This window comes from Lissotriton vulgaris, chromosome 4_1 (assembly GCF_964263255.1).
Source record: "Lissotriton vulgaris chromosome 4_1, aLisVul1.2, whole genome shotgun sequence".
NCBI classification, from domain to species: domain Eukaryota; kingdom Metazoa; phylum Chordata; class Amphibia; order Caudata; family Salamandridae; genus Lissotriton; species Lissotriton vulgaris.
The window spans coordinates 324019195-324036175 of NC_141691.1; positions in this window are offsets into that span (position 1 = coordinate 324019195).

Genomic DNA, 16981 nt, shown 5'->3' on the forward strand with positions numbered 1-16981 from the left:
TAGTGACTGCAACTTTTCAGGCAAATACAGTTCTGAAGAAAGGCCTGGAAAGTTAACTATTCAGCTCTTTTTAGATTGCTGGTTTGCTAATTAGCTCACAGCCTACCAGAATGTTTGCTAAAGACATCTTGGAAACATTAAGAAAGTTGACCTAGGGATGCATTCGCCCATTGCTTAACATTGGCTTTGTAGGGGGGCGTGGCCAACGGCATGGCTGACTAGACGTGCCTCGCCGGAGCTCCGGCCGAGTTGCCCCAAAATCCGACTTTAATCCTTGCCATCGAGCCTGAAAACCACACCACCCTGCAGGAAAACCTCTCCGTTTCACAGTGTGCTAGTGATCCGGGTGGTTGTGTGGGCTTTCTCGGATTTTTGAGTGCGGAGAGACTACGCCGCGGAGCGGGTATCCATGATGGCGGCGGCGAGGTGCGGAGGACGGCGAGAACGCTGACTCACCGCTCGACTGGCGGCGGCCAGACCGAGGGACAGACCGTGCAGTGCCACCCTCTGACTGATCCGCACCTGGAACGCTGAGCCGGGGAGACATTCCGGACCCGCGTTGGACATTTGGCCGGGAGAGCCGTTGGGCCAAGATGGCGACAGGCGGTGAGTGCTGCGGCGGGATCCCGCCCCGCCGGGACACAGTGGAGAGCTAGGGGTCGGACGGGAGAGACACATCGAGGGAGCGGCAAGACATCCGGACACGTCCAGACCACCCCGGCCGGAGCACCTCCCCGATCTACATCTACCGGTGCTGAGAGCGGGGCGAGCCACCCAACGTCTGCTCCCCGCCTGCCCCCCTCGGGACCCACGGATCGGGTCTCGCTGTTCCCCCCCCTGTCCGCGTGGGGAACATGGGGAAGAAGGAAATGGCCTCCAGGGCGCTGAAGCAGGGGCCCATGGACAACTTTGCAGCCCCGAGGGCGATGGCCGAACCACCGGGCTCCCGCCCCGACATGACTGTATTGCTGGAGGCCATCCAGGCGTCCAGGACGGACATACAAGCGTCGCGTTCGGCGCTGGAAACAAAGATCGGCGAGGTTGGTGCGGAGGTGACTCTGCTCCGCCAGGACTTCCGAAACCTATCTGAAAGGGTGACGACTGCGGAGGAAAGGCTGAAGGAGGATGGCGAGGCGATCACCGCACTCAGGAGAGACGTGGCGGAACTCCAGGCTTCCCACCGTAACCTTCAATGGAAGGTGGACGATGCGGAAAACAGGTCCAGGCGCAACAACCTCCGTTTTGTGGGGTTCAGAGAAGGAATCGAGGGCAAAGACATGGCGGCCTTCCTGATGAACTGGCTCAAGACCACCTTCCCGACGGCGCCATTTTCTCCCTGCTTCATTATCGAACGGGCGCACAGGGCGCTCTTGGCTAAACCTCCGGAGGGGGCCCGACCCCGGCCAGTCATCACCCGTTTTTTGAACTTTGCAGATAGAGACCTGATCCTGCGAGAAGCCAGAGTTCTGGGAGAGATCCGCCTGGAGAATGCTACGACCATGATCTTCCCTGACTATAGCCAAGAGGTATCGAAGCAACGCCGCTCATACGACGCGGTCAAGGCAAAGTTGAGATCCCTCCAAATCAGGTACATGCTCCTGTTCCCCGCCAAGCTGAAAGTGATTTACAAGGACAGGGCGCTCTTTTTCGCTCATCCGGAGGAAGCATGGCAGTGGCTGGAGGAGCGCCCCATCCTGAACAGTAGGGATGTGGCCAGCCGAGAGGCAATGGACAAAACAACCCGCAACAAGCCACGGTGGGAACTACCCAGGCCCCAGAGACTGCGCTCCAGGAGGACCCAAAACAAGACCGCGGCGACTCCGTATAGAACCAGAGGAGCGGAGAACAGGAGGGCTGGCGGGTCGGAGTCCCCCGACCCGACAACAGGTGCGAGAGCTAACGCACCCCGGAGGGGCGCTAGATCGGAAGGGGACGACATGGAGGATTCGGAGGGCCCTTCGTCCGGAGCTGAGGACATGGAACTTTTGCAAGAATCTCTACATCCGCTGGTCAAGGAGATCCGACACATGGAACTGGAACTGTCGGGGCAAGGCCCGTCAACGGACACACAGGACTCCCACTCATGAACATTGCTAATGTGAGACTCGATGGAGATGGCAACTCGGCGCATTAGGAGCACGCAAGTTGGCACGAAACCCCTCAAGTACTTTACTCTTTCTTCCTCAGAGTTCGCTCTGACTGTTGTTTGAGTTGGGGAGGGATGTGCGGGAGGGCGACTGACCTGCTCCCATTGATAGTATGGCCCCATGTTGGGGCGCAGCTGGAAGGGGAGGGAGGTGGGGTGGGGGTGAGGGGGGTTTGTTGGAACTGTTATTGCCTCATGTTGGGGTGTTGGTTTGTTGAAGGGGGGGGGGACAGCACTACACCAAGCAGCGGAGTCGGGGAGGGCCACACTTACTACCATCCGGGCCCCGGGGCCCGGCCTTGGATGATCACCGAGCAACACAATGGCAGGTACACTAACTGAACCGGCCCGAGACGGCCCCGGGGTGAAGGCGCTCACGTGGAACGTGAACGGCCTGGGCTCCAAAATTAAGAGGGGCCTGGTCACGGCCTACATTAAACGAGCAGCGCCAGACATTATCTTCCTTCAGGAAACACATTTGAGAGGGAACAGATGCGCTTTCCTGGCACGGGGCCAATACGTAGTTCTAGCACATGCGGGGTACACCATGGACTCACGGGGCACGGCCATACTCATTAGAAAAACGACCCCTTTCACTGTAATGCGCACATGGTTGGATCCACAGGGGACATTTGCAGGGGTGCAGGGGACCTGGAGGAGACGCGGGTACACGCTGCTGTCGGTTTATGACCCACCCAAGCTTCAGGCACGCACAATGCAGGAGGTCACCAACATACTACTGGACACGGCTGACACGGTGCAAATCATAGGGGGGGGATTTCAATGATGTGATGTGTACGGCACGAGATAGGTCGAGCAACACCCACACAGTAACAGCAGACACGGCACTTGCACGCCAGATGAACACGCTTGGCCTCACTGATGTCTGGAGGTGGCTCCACCCCGCGCAGGCCGAATATTCTTTTTTCTCCGGGGCACACAAAGTCTTTTCAAGATTGGATTATATCTTCACCTCGAGGCAGGAACTATCATTGGAGGACCTGGCCGAGTATAGGGCGAGGGGCATATCAGATCACTCCCCACTGTTCGCACACATAGGACGAGGTGGGGGGAGAGGACGGCCTCACTGGCATATGTCGGCATGGGACATACTGACCCCTGAGATTCTGGGGGGTATCAGAGCAGATATTCGAGTGTTTGTGGCGGAGAATGAGGGCTCGGTACAGTCTAGGGTTACACTGTGGGAGGCCATGAAAACAGTCCTGAGGGATCGATTCCAATCCAGGGTGGGTGAGGCTAGGAGGAAACGTGATGAGGCTATAGCAACTGAGGAGGCGAACATACTGACGCTGGAGGCCGAATACCACAGGTCAAAGAGGGAGGTAGACCTTAGGAAACTGCTAGATGCCCAAAAACTTTACAAGGAATTGACCACGAATGAGGCACGCACACAGGCACTGGCCACCCTCCACCATCTCTACGATGTGGGCGACAAATCAGGGAAACTTATGGCCTGGCTGAGTAGGCGGGAGAGAGCGGCCAGGTGGGTGGACGGGATCGGACTCCCCGGGGGCGCGCGGGCGTCCACGGATGACTCCATAGCGGAGGCCTTTGCGGCCTACTTCGAAGACTTTTATAGGGCTAGAGACCTCGGGGACGCGGAGGTAGTGCAGGCGTTCCTGGGAGATATGGAGGTCCCACAGTTGACCCCCGAAGATAGCGAGGCCCTGGAGGCCGACTTATCCCTCGACGAAATCACGGAGGCGTTAGCGCTATTGAAGCCCGGAAAGGCGCCGGGCCCAAACGGTTTCCCGGCGGAGTTTTTCAAACGGACGGGGGACCTCCTCTCCCGCCACCTGAAGGGATTGTTTGTCGAGGCGTTTGACGCCGGGCGGCTCCCGCCAGATTTGACCTTAGCCACCATAGTCCCGATTTACAAGGAGGATAAACCCAGGGAGGAGTGCTCCTCCTATCGTCCGATCTCTCTCCTTAATATCGAGACCAAACTGTTGGCCACCATATTGGCGCGACGCTTGCGACAGGTCATTACAGATCTAGTGCACCCAGACCAATCTGGGTTTCTCCCGGACAGGGCCACCAAACTCAACCTACGGCGTACTCACAATTGGCTCCAGGAAGTTTGTGACAGGGATGAACCCCACTGGTTCCTCTCCCTGGACGCAGAGAAAGCGTTTGACGCGGTGCATTGGCCCTTCCTGATGGGCACCCTCGAAGGCTTTGGGATAGGGCCCAAGTTTTTAGGCTGGGTGAAGCTGCTATATTCGAACCCCAGGGCGAAGGTGCGGGTCAATGGAAGGCTCTCCAGAGAGTTTGCGATAGAGCGGGGGACACAGCAGGGGTGCCCGCTCTCCCCCCTCCTTTTCACCCTCACGATTGAGATCCTGGCGATCCGCATTCGGCATAACCGAGATGTGGTGGGGTTTCACTGGGGGGAGTCGGCCGCGGAACAGGAGAAGATCTCCCTTTACGCTAACGACGTTCTATTGTATATCACGGACCCGGCTAGGACTATCCCTGCGCTATTTAAGGAGTTGGGGGACTTCGGGGCAGTGGCTGGACATACCATTAACTGGCACAAATCGGTCATGTATGACCCGCAAGGGGCCCCTAGGGGGGAGTGCCTGCCCGAACACCTCCTACACACCACAGAAGGCTTCCGGTATCTGGGGGTCTTTATCACCCGAGATGCACGTCGATCATATACTGATAACATAGACAGGGTTCTGGTGGCAGCGAAGTCGGAGATGGATAGGTGGAGACAGCTTCCACTCACCATCCTGGGCAGGGCCGCCCTGTATAAAATGATCCTCTTGCCGAAGTTCTTATACGCCCTCCAAAACGAATATTACCCTCTGCCAACTCCAACTATACCGAAAATCCACGCTGACCTCCGCTCCTTCTTGTGGCTGGGGAAGCAACCCCGAGTGGCACTCACGACCCTGCAGCGTCACCAGTACAGCGGGGGAATCTCGCTACCTAACTTGGAGGCGTACTACTGGGCTGAACACCTGGCCCCAATTAACGAGTGGATACATGCCCCTGCAGATCACCCAACCTATGCACTGGAAAAATCCAAATGGGGAGCTAAGACGGTGCTCCACTTCCTCTACGGAGGGAAGGGAGGACGTAGGCTTCTCCCGGCGACTAGAATTACCCTGACAGCATGGCGTAGAGCCACGGTAAAAATGGGATGGCAGGAAAGACCCACCCGTCAAACCCCCCTGTGGTCGTGTAGCTGGCTGCCCGAACTGCACAAACTACGGGGATTTAAAAAGTGGGATGACATTGGCATCTCGACGATCGAGGATGTCATAGCGAGGGGGGAGCTAAAGACCTTTCAGGCGCTACAGCAGGATTTTGGCCTTTGGCGTGGGGGGCACAAAACATCTCCCTTACTGACATTCCCCAATATGCACCACTTGAGGGACGCCTGCTCCAGGAACAGATACACAGGGGGGCGGTGTCCATGACATACAAAACACTGACAAACAATATGTTGGGGGACCTACAGGCTCTGAGGGAGAGATGGGAGGGTGATGTAGGCACACTAGAAAACCTGGATTGGGAACTCATCCTCATGCACCCTCGAGAAGTGGCCATAAAGTCGAGGCTTCGCCTCATCCAGTTCAAGGTTCTACACCAGGCCTACTTTGACAGGGCAAGACTCTTCCGGATCGGGAGGGCTACTAATGCCTCCTGCCTAAGATGCCAACATCCACTGGGTGATTTTTTCCACATTATTTGGGGTTGTTCCGTGGTCCAGGAATACTGGAATGAGGTCTTCACTGAATTGTCAGCGGTAATGGAGGTGGACATTCCTAGGGACCCCAGGCTGGCACTCCTGGGCATGTCGACTGAGGTGGATGTCACGCGGCACTCACTCATCTTTCTGTTGTTGGCGTTGGTAGTAGCCAAAAGAGATATAGCGAGAATGTGGGGGGCGCCAGGAAGGCCCAATCTGGATGACTGGAGGCGAGGCCTAGACATGTACATGGCGGCTGAAAGGGTTACGTATAAAGCGAGGGGGTGCCCGAGAAAATTTCGCAAAATCTGGGCCAAGTGGCGGCACTATCACGGACTCGAGTAGGGGGGTGAACCGTAGGGGGGGGGAATACGGGGGGCGATATTGATCACGGGGGTGGTCTCAGGCGTGAGTGGTCTGAACCTGTTGAACCTGGAGGGACTGGGGTGGGGAGACGACGTATGTTCACGACACATGCCTTGAGGAGTGAGGAGGACACGGGGATTTGGTGGTAGAGTGGAGGTAAAGGGGACGAGCTGCTTGGGGGGAGGGGGTGAGGGGGCGGAGGGGGGGGGGCGGAGGGCGGGGAGGGGGGCCTCAAATAGAGGTCTCTCAGTTGCCCAGGGGTGTTTACATGGAAGTTGGGGGGGGGGGTTCGGGGTGAAAAGACAAAACACGAATTGATTATGCCATGATAACTACCGTGTATTGATGTGTTCAAAAAGTTGCGCATAAACGGGGGTGCGGAATGTTGACGCCCCCCCGTGAAGACGTAATGCTTTTACTGATGGTCCGTATGATGCAACAATAAAAAGAAATTTTCAACAAAAAAAAACATTGGCTTTGTAGTTTGTAACTCACATTTTATGGCTTTCTATTTGCTGGCTTTATTTTCTTGCTGCTGTTCAGTTCGAGTTCATTCCTCACATTACCCAAACCTTGTTTAGTGTATTCTTCCACAATCTCGCTTTCTGTAAACAGGCCTTTGAATCCTGTTCTTATCTTGTCACATTTGCTGTGCATTCCAAGACAGATGTAAAATGTCAAGCTGTGTCTTCCAGGGAGCATGGTGTTTATTTTTCTTTCTCTCACTTCAAAGTGAGAGGATTTATATGACAATCACGTTAGCAACTGATGGTCAGCTTGAGGAAGGCTACACAATGTTATTTTTTTTTCTAGCACACAACTAAATTTAAATGTCTATAAATGAACTGTGCTGACGGTCAATGTAATACATTGAGTGATGACATTTCCACACGTTATCGTTACTGTATGTGAGTGCAAATGTAATGGTCATTTCAACTGAAGATGTGTTGTCTTTAATGGTAGCACGGTACCATACCATGCATACTCCACGTTTCCCCACTCCTCTCTACTCTGCATCACTCCACTCCACTGCACTCTGCACTACTACGCACTACGGCACTCCTATCCACACTGTATCACTGCTCTCTTCTCTGCACCACTCCACTCTACGCCTCTCTACTGTACACCACTTTAATCTATGCCAATGCACTCTAGACCACACTACTCCACTCTTTACCACTGCACTCTTTACCACTGCACTCTACACCACTCTGCACCACTCCACTCAATGCCACCCTACTCTGGAACACTGCACTCTATGCCACTGCCCTCTACGCCAATGCACTCTGTACCTCTCCACTGTATGCCAGTGCACTCTATGCTAATCCCCTCTACGCCATATCTCTGCACCACTGCTCTCTTTGAAACAATCTACCCAATGCCACCTCAATCAGCACCACTGCACTCAGTGCCACTGCACTCTACTCTGCACCATTCTGTGCCACTGCACGAATTACTAATGCACTCTACATGACTTTGCTAAAAAAAATGAACTATATGGCAATCTACTCTTCACCACTGCACTCTACGCCACTATACTTTATGCCACTATAATTTACACCACTGCACTCTACACAACTCTATTCGACCCTGCCTCACTGCACTCTATTCCACTCTATTCTAATCTGCACCACTGTACTCTACCCCACTCTACTCTGTAAGACTGCGCTCAGCACCACTACATTTAACGCCACTCTGCTGTGTGCCACTGCACTCTACGCCAATGCACTCCATGCCACTGTACTATACACCACTGCACTCTATGACAGTATACTCTGCAACTCCGCACTCTGCCACTCTACTTTATGCCAGCCTATGCCACAGACCTGTTCATCGCTCTACTCTACATCCCTGCACTCTACGCCAATCCAATGTAAGTCACTCTAATCTGCTCTACACCACGACACTCTACGACCCTCTACTCTATACCACTGAACTCCACTTCACTCAACTATGAAACAATGTTCTCTATCCCACTAGAGTCAATGCTACTCTATTCTACTCTGCACCACTCCACTCTACGCAACTCCACACCATCCCACTTCACACCACACCACTGCACTCTATGCCACTGCACTCTACACCCTTTACTCAAAACCAATACATTGTATGCCACTGCACTGTATGTCAATCTACTCTGCAGCGCTGCACTGTACCCCACTACACTCTACACTATGCCTCTGCACTCTACGCCATACCATTGCACTCTACGTCACTTTACTCTGCACCGCTGTATGACACTGCACTCTACACCAATGCACTCTATGCCACTCTAGTGAACTCTGTAACCCTATTATCAGCATCCTTTTTATAGGCTCAAATAAGTGAAGAAGATTGCTCTGTTTTTATCTCCTTTTATATAGGGGTGGAAGCCCAGAAAATAAGTTAGTGGTACAGGTCAGTTCGGAAGTAGATACCGAAGTGATAGCTAATGTACACGTGGCAGTAATCTTGTCCGAGATAATTTGCAATTTGAAAGCCTCTGGGGCAGGTGACCCAGATGGTCTTCCGTTGGTTCTATTTAAAAAATATTTTAAAAAATGGGGATCCATCCTGAGCAGGTTTTTTTAATGGGTAACACTGACACTGACTGGCTGCTTCCCAGAGTCTTGGAAAGGAGCTATAGTGAAGCCCATTCATAAAAAGGGCAAAATGAATCAGCCAGCTAATTACTGTCTGATCTCTCTTTAAGACATCCCATCCAAACTTTGTGCCCAAACATTGTTAAAGCATCTAGCGACCTAGGCTTTTGATACCAAACTGATCCAATGGAGCAAGGAGGCTTTAGGCTAAAGCATTCTATGATGGACTACTGCTTCACGCAATGGGGAGTCTCAAGAAAGTCTGTAGAGTCGGTAGGTGGCCTTTGTTGCTGCTTCGTTGACTTCCGAACAGCTTTTGACAAGGTGAATAGAGGTACGCTTTGGAGTAAATTACAGCAGTGGAAGATATCTGGAACCCTATTGATCTTGGTGATGAACCTCCATACTAACTGGGTTCAGATTGTTCTTGATGGACTTGGAAGCCTGACTAGGAAAATTCTGGCTGAGAACCACTTGCGGCTGGGATGCATTTACCACCCCAGCTATTTAGTCTGTTCATTACAGACCTCTTCCAGGTGCTGCGTGCTACACACAGTTATTCACCAAAGGTTAAAGGTAGGCACATTTTTTGCCATTTGTAAGCAGACGATCTGGTGGTGATGGATCTTACACCTATAGAGCTGCAACAGAAATTAAATGCCCTTTATGCTTACTGCCTTGAAAATAAATGAATGATAAATGTTGACAAGACAAAAAAAAAGTTTTCGTTAGGAGGAAAAGGAAATTTGCGAAGTTCCTAGGTAACATAAGATGAGAGCAGGTTAGAGAGTATAAATATTTGGAGCTAACCTTTTCAGATGATCCGAGGTGGGATAAACAAATGGCTTCTCAGAGGCATTAGTGAATGTGGTGAAAAGGTTTGACCGTAAGTTTCCTAGTCATACCTTTAAGCCATTATGTAAAGTCATGAAGGGTAAATTAATTCCGCAGGCACTATAGGGAGCTGAGGTGTTGACTTTGGAAAGGCGGGTCGGATGGGAAGGGCTAGAAGGTAATTCCCTAAAATTGCTTCTTGATCTCCCTACAAATTCTATGATTCAAGCTATAAGGAGGGAGTTGAGAACCCTAGCCTGGAGTGTTGTCAGATGCAGAGCTGTGTGCTTCTATTTTTCTTTAAAAAATGAGGGCCCTGGCGATACCTTGTCAGAGCAAATCTTACCTGAGATAATGCCAATCTTCTCTGATAAAATGAACCTGGTGGTAATGATGCTACAGCATTTGAACGTCCCAGAGAGGCATTGAAGGAGGATGGCTTGGTATATGGTGTTCATTTAAATGAGTGACACACCTTGCACTACGACAGGCAACCCTTATGGTGATTTTAGTGATCTACGATAACCTTAAAGCTCTCAAAGGGGTAGCATCGGAGAGTAGCCTTCAGGCTTATCTTGAATGAGTGTAAAGCAGCTTGTTTTATCACATTTAATCAATAGTGTAGATTAATGAGAAAGAACCACACAGTGTTTATGAAAAATAAGGATATTTCTTAACACAACACATTCGCTGCCACTTGGTATATCTCCTACCCTGAGATATCAATAATATACATAAGAATACTACAAAGAAATCAGGTAAGTAGCAACATTATACACTGATCTCCAGGAGAGACCAAATCATATACTAAATAAGTGGAATGCGAACTGCAAAGGAGAACTTGGACCAAAGGACTTATAAGAGCTTGGTGAACCGGGAAAAACCCAAGGTGAGTACCCAGCACAACCCAAGGAGGCTGTGTGCCGAATGGAAACAAAGCGGTGTGTTCAATAGAAGTCAATGGAGAAGGTGCGGTTGCATTTTTAAAGAAAAGGAACCTTCCCATATGAACCCGCAAAAACCCTTTGGAGGACGAAAGGTTGGAGAGCCACCCCACCCGTGGAGGGCCCAGGAACCAGGTTACCTGCACTAGGATAGACGGTGCATAGGGGCGAAGTGACGTCGGAATGACCTGTAGATGACAAAGGGTGGATTCTTGAAGAGGTGAACCTGCAATCAGAGGGGACATAGTCTATGCCACATTACCCACCGATGTCGGGAAGTTCAGAAGAGTTCACAAGGAACTTTTCATTGCAGCTGTGGGGACCCAGCAACGCTGTGGAAGACCAGGAGCCATACATGAGCTGTCCCATGTCGGATGTCGGTGTCCAGGTGGTCTGTGTCCGGCGGGAGCAAAAACAAGCCTTGGTTGCTGCAACTGGCGTGGAAGACAAAAATATGTAATCGTTGGGACCAGCAAGGTCCAAGGAAATCACCCTGAGCAGGAGAGTCAGCGCAGACCTCAAGCAAGCAGAGGAGCCCACCAAAGCAGACGAGTCAAGAGGATCCACGGGCCTCAGGCACACAAATCGCAAGAGGACCCCAGGCAGGTCACAAAAGATGGAGGCCCATGATGTAAAACTGCAGGGAGGACGCTGTTCTTCGAGGGGTAAAGTGCTGGAGACTGGAGCTTCTTGTAGCCGCAAGAACTATAGAGTACAGTTCCAACAAGCCTTTGCAACAACACATAGAAACGATGCACAGGGGCTCAGTCTCAGTGGCTCCGACAGGGATACAGTCCTCCAGGTTGCAGGGAAGACAAGTCAGGACTATGGGGAGCCACAGACCTACCGGCTGTGTTACTGAGTCTCTGGAGACCCATAGGATGACAGAATCAGCAGACCGGTCAGTTAGATGCAGTGCCTGCAGGTACAGGGCAGTGACTCCTTCACTCCAAGGGAGCTTACTTTGGATGTTTTTGATGCCCACAGGTCCCTGGAGCTCCTGTGCAAAGCACAGACACAGACAAGGGAGAATATTTGCAGAACAGTGAGACCAGGAGCAGCAGGAGTCTTCCTTGATGCAGTCTCGGTACCAGGTGATGTCCAGCAATGTCCAAGTGTCCAGACAGTGGAAGAGTGTCTTGGTTTCAGAGATGAGTCTTGTTACATGAGAAATATTAGGATCTACACACCTGGGAGCCTTTAAATACCCAAGGAAAGGGTTGGAACAACTTCCGCGACCCTGCCAGAGGAGGATCTGGCAAGGGGGACGGGGATACTCCCCTGTCCTTTGTCTAGTTTTGTGTCAGAGCGGGAAGGCACAAACTAGTGTATGCAGGGAGGTTACCAAATGTGGCCTTCAATGCAGTCTAGTGGCACCGGAAAGCGCCCCTACTTCAGCCCAATACACTAAGTCCTGTCTGAGAGGTGGTCAAACCTCCCTGTGAAAGGAAACCTATTGTTCTACCTTCCCCTGCTTAAGCTCAGCTCAGCTTAGCAGCAGGAGGGCAGAACAGTGTCTGTGGTCGGCAGCAGCACTAGCTTGCTGTCAGACCCTGAAAGGCTGTAACTGGGGGTACAGGAGCTCCTCTAAGAAACTCCCCAGTACATGGGATCATACCTCCAACACCGGAATTGAGGTATGATTCCAACATGTTTGATACCAAACATGACCAGGTTCGGTGCAGCCATTATATAGTTAGACATCTCGTAATGACTAATGTCCACTATGTCAAAAAATGGCTGACCACACTTACAAAGCCTGGAGGATTGAGTCCAGGGTTTGTAGGAGTGTCGTGCTCATGCAGGAGCACCCTCATACTTATAACCAAGAGACCTGCCCTCAGGAATGAAGGGCCTACCATAGGGGCAACTTATAGGTTTTAAGTGCGGTGACCTCAGATATAAGAGAACTTATGTCTGTTGTGAGAGGTGCAAGCACAATTTCACACAGGCTGCACTGGCAGGTCTGTAGTCAGAGTTTAAGTAGACTCCCATAGGTGGCACAATACCTGCCCATGGAAGACCCCTGCTGTACCTATGCCCTGGTACCGTAGTACCATATACTAGGGACGTATAAGGAAACACCAGTAGCCAATTGTAGAGGTACCAAAGTACTTACCAAAGCCATTTTGGGAGGGAGAGCACGGATGCTGGGGTCCTGATTAGCAGGATCCCAGCAAACTACAGGCAAAACATACTGACATCTGGCAAAAAGTGGGGGTAACCATAAAAGAAAGATCCTACATTCCTACAGGCGCATTGAAGAAGGGGAAGTGGTACCGATCAACCAGTACACTTAGGCAAAGTGCCCTAGAAACTAGTTGGACGGAGGAGTTGCACTACCTTAAAATTAAGAGCTCAGCTATCCCTTTCTTAACCTCACAGAAGAGCACAGATTTGTTATCATACCTATATAATATCCCAGACAAGTGCTTGCATAATGAAGTCTTGCGCTTGAGGGTGGGAATCGACCCTGGGTGGCGTATTAAAAACAGATGTTGTTACGAACAACAGTCGGCGTCCCCTGTAAGAGAGGAAGGAAATATTCAGTGAGCCACCTGTCGATGGATTGTGTGTTATTTATTGAGGCAATGAAAAAGACACTTTTGGCTGTTTAAAAAAAAAGACAGGGTCCAAGCTAGGGAAATGGGGCTAGAGTTGATTCATAGTCCCAGATTCTGAGATGTAAATATTGCTGTTGGTCAATATGTGTGTAAAATCATAAAGACTCAGGTGGTACTATCTTCACCTTAGTGTTCAAGATCTAGGTTGGTATGGGTGTGTTAATATTTAGTATAGTGATGCCAAGTGCAATGAGAAGATCTCCATATGGGAAGGTTGGGATAAGCTTTTATGCATGTTGTACTTTAGAATCCTGATTGGGGTCAAATTAATTGTTTGCTACAAGTCAAATGAATATTGCACTTTAAAATGCTGACTGTGAGAAAAATTAAATGTTTTGATATTAGTCAACTCCTACTATTTTTAGTCAAATGTTTTCAACATGTGAAATTCTGGGCTATAGATTGTATTGGGTCTGGGTAGAGAGAAATTTTAATGTTTATATGGTTGTAATTGTATAATTTATAAGTATGTGTGGTTGAATGATATAACCATGCTTTGTTGTTTTAGGTTAGGAATTGTACGTGTATGTAATATTTCTATAAGAATATATTTATTGAAATAAAGTATTATTGACTGATGACACTACTCCACACCACTGCTCCTTACGACACTCCACTTTGCAGCACTGCACTCTATGCCACTTCACTTTACACCACTCTTCTCCACTCTGTACCACTCAACTCTACGCAACTGCAATCAATGGTGCACCACTCTACTTTATGCCAATGTACTCTACCCAACTACTCTATGCCAGTGCACTCTGCCCTGCACCACTCCACTCTACTCTGAAACAATCTACTCTATGTCACTGAACTCCATGCCACTGCACTCTACACCACTCTACTCAACGCTGTGTCACTCTATGTCACTGCACTCTACACTACACCACTCTGTTCCCAAGCACTGCACTCTGTGCCAGTTTTTACTCTACACCACTTTACTCAAAACCAATGCACCGTATGCCACAATACATAGGCCAACTATTTTGTGTCACTGCACTTTGTGCTACTGTAGTCTACAATATTCTATTCTGTACTATTCTATTCTGTGCCACTGCACTCTATGCCACAGCATGCTATGTCACTCTACACAATTGCGCTATATGTCACGACACTGTTCCCCACTCTATTCTACTCTGCATCACTATACTCTACGTCACTGCTCTCTGCACCGCTCTACATCACTGCACCCTATGCCGCTAGACTCTATGCCACTGCACTCTCCGCCACTGCATCCAACAAAACAATTGAAAAGGAGTGTATTCATTGTTAATCTATTTTTCAGCCAAAATTAAAGCCATCAAAAGTCCAGAAACATTTCCAATATAAGACCATTCAACAAAATTCAATCTTCAGGAGTATTATTATTTTGGAAGTTTTGTTTTAATTCGTGTACTAGAGCCCGGCGCAACGATTCTTACTTCACAAATGTTGATTCGTCCTAACAGCGTGCACGCGCCTCCTTCAGTGAATCTCAATTTATTTCAATAAGCTCCGGCATTCCGTATAAAGATCAATAGCTCTCCTCCTTTCCATGGAGTTGTTAAATTGCAGCTGTAACATTACCCTTCCTTCTCTAATTGATTGTCTTTTCACAATACTAAGGAGATCCATAAAAATCGATGAGGCTACGCTCTGTTTTTTTTTATTTAGTCGATGTTTTCTCGTAATTGGCTACCAGGGTGGATTGGCTGAGCCTGGTGTGTTTACAAAAAAAACCACAACGTGTTACAGTCCTTGTACCCTATTTTACTGCGTCCCTGTGAAGCCTGGTCATCTGCTAACCAGTAGTTAAAAGCAAGCGGCACTTCATTCAACTGATCGCGAAAACGATCGTATTGTAAAAAAAAAAAAATGCCCGCTAGTGGTGCGCACGCGCGCACGCCACTGCGTGCATATGTTTTGAATTATCGCAGCTGTCATGCCGCGATAATACAAAACATATGGCCTCTGGTGCGCGTAACAGACACCAATAGGCCATGGGCGGAGCTACGCGACCGCTCATGGCCTATTGCGTGTTCCGTTACAAAACAGCACGCACGCGAAGGCCAATGAGAATGGACCTTGGAAATAACACGCAAAAATGCGTGGAATTTCCAGGTCCATTTTCAATTCCCCGCGGAAAAGGACTCGCTGCGCGGCACTAAAAAAGGGTTAGTATGGGAAGTTACATATTCTTATTATGTGAACGAAGGGCTATGGAGAGATGTGGGCACCGGTGAAGGGAGGTAGTGAGGGAATTTGTGAGAAGGCGGTCATCGGGGGGCTACCAAAAAGGCTTTATCACACTGGGCCCCCCCCTGGCTGTATAGCTAAGATATGAAAACAGCAGCACTGAAAGCTAGGACAAAAAAATACACGGAACAAACACAGGAGGCACAGAAGGAGATTGCTTGTAGAAATGATTGGCACATACAGTGTGTGAGCGTCTTTGCATGTTTTTGTTTCAACATCTTCATTCATTAAAGCCAGTCCTAATTTGGCTTCGCCAATGCTTGTTATCTCCAGTAGCCCCACTTTGCACAGTATATTAACCCCATTTCTACCTTCCTCACATGGACCCATTTTGTGTTTACTGACCCACTTTTGTTTTGGCCTTGTCGCGTACATTCTCACCACATAATCCTCGCTTACAACACACTGCACACTGGGCTCCTTTCTACTAAATTGATTTCATCTCGCTTACATCCCAATGCTGTTCATTGCGATCGTTTGGCTCTTCCCTTTCTGTTAATCATGTGCCTGTGGAACAACAGAATAAATAAAACGAGTCACACTGAAAAAAGCGGAAGTTTTTTGTTAGTTCTGTTCGTAGTTGATCAAAATATGTGAGAGGACTTGGATGGATGCTTGGGGTGAAAGCAGTCTATTACGTTAAGTCGTGTTTGCCAAAAAACAAGCATGAATGCATGTTCCTCAGCCACACATATGACATTTTACTGTACATGTGGTTTATGCATTTACGAATTTGTTATAGCCGAGTTTGACTGTGAGGCACTCATTAAAATAACGCTTTAAGCATGCCTGAAGGATGAAATAATAGACTGTATAATCTTAAATAATATTGAAAATTAAAACCAGAACCTAAAGTGAATCTTCTCACAAAAATCCGGATGGCAGGCAAGGAGATACAGTTCACGTCTGCGGCGGTAGCCTGAACTGCTACTAGACCATTTGCTAAGGCGTAGGAGCATCCCCCCACTGCTCTAGGAGCAGTATAAAAGAAAAAAGAAAATGAACATAACAGAAGTTATTATCATGTTTTTTTTGTTGTATCCGCTAGGTTAGGGTCAGGCTTGGCTCCCGTAACGTCGGGGAGGAGGAGTGGTTGCTGCACTCTAAAGTGGGCATGGCGGTTTGGCTGGCTGTCTTGGCCTGGCCAAACCGGCTTGCGTATTTTGCATGTTCTCCACCAATGCTGCATTACAGCCTGGGTAGAGAAAATGCCCAGGCTCCCATTCCCTGTCTGAGCGCAGACCAATCACAACGCGGCAATGCAGCATTGTGATTAGCTTAGGGTAGCACTGTTGTGCTTCCTGTTCCAACGGTGCAAAGGGACGAGGGGGAGAGACGGTTGCTCAGGAAGGTGAATTTTTCTTTCTTTATTTTTCCCCTCCTCCCAGCCCCGCCACCCCTCTACCATACCGGCCGCCACTGCACAGTGGCAGCTCCTCCACGGAGGAGCGTCCCCCACTGCTCTAGGACCAATGTAAAAGAACATTTAAAATGATAATAACATAAGTTATTATCATTTTATTTTT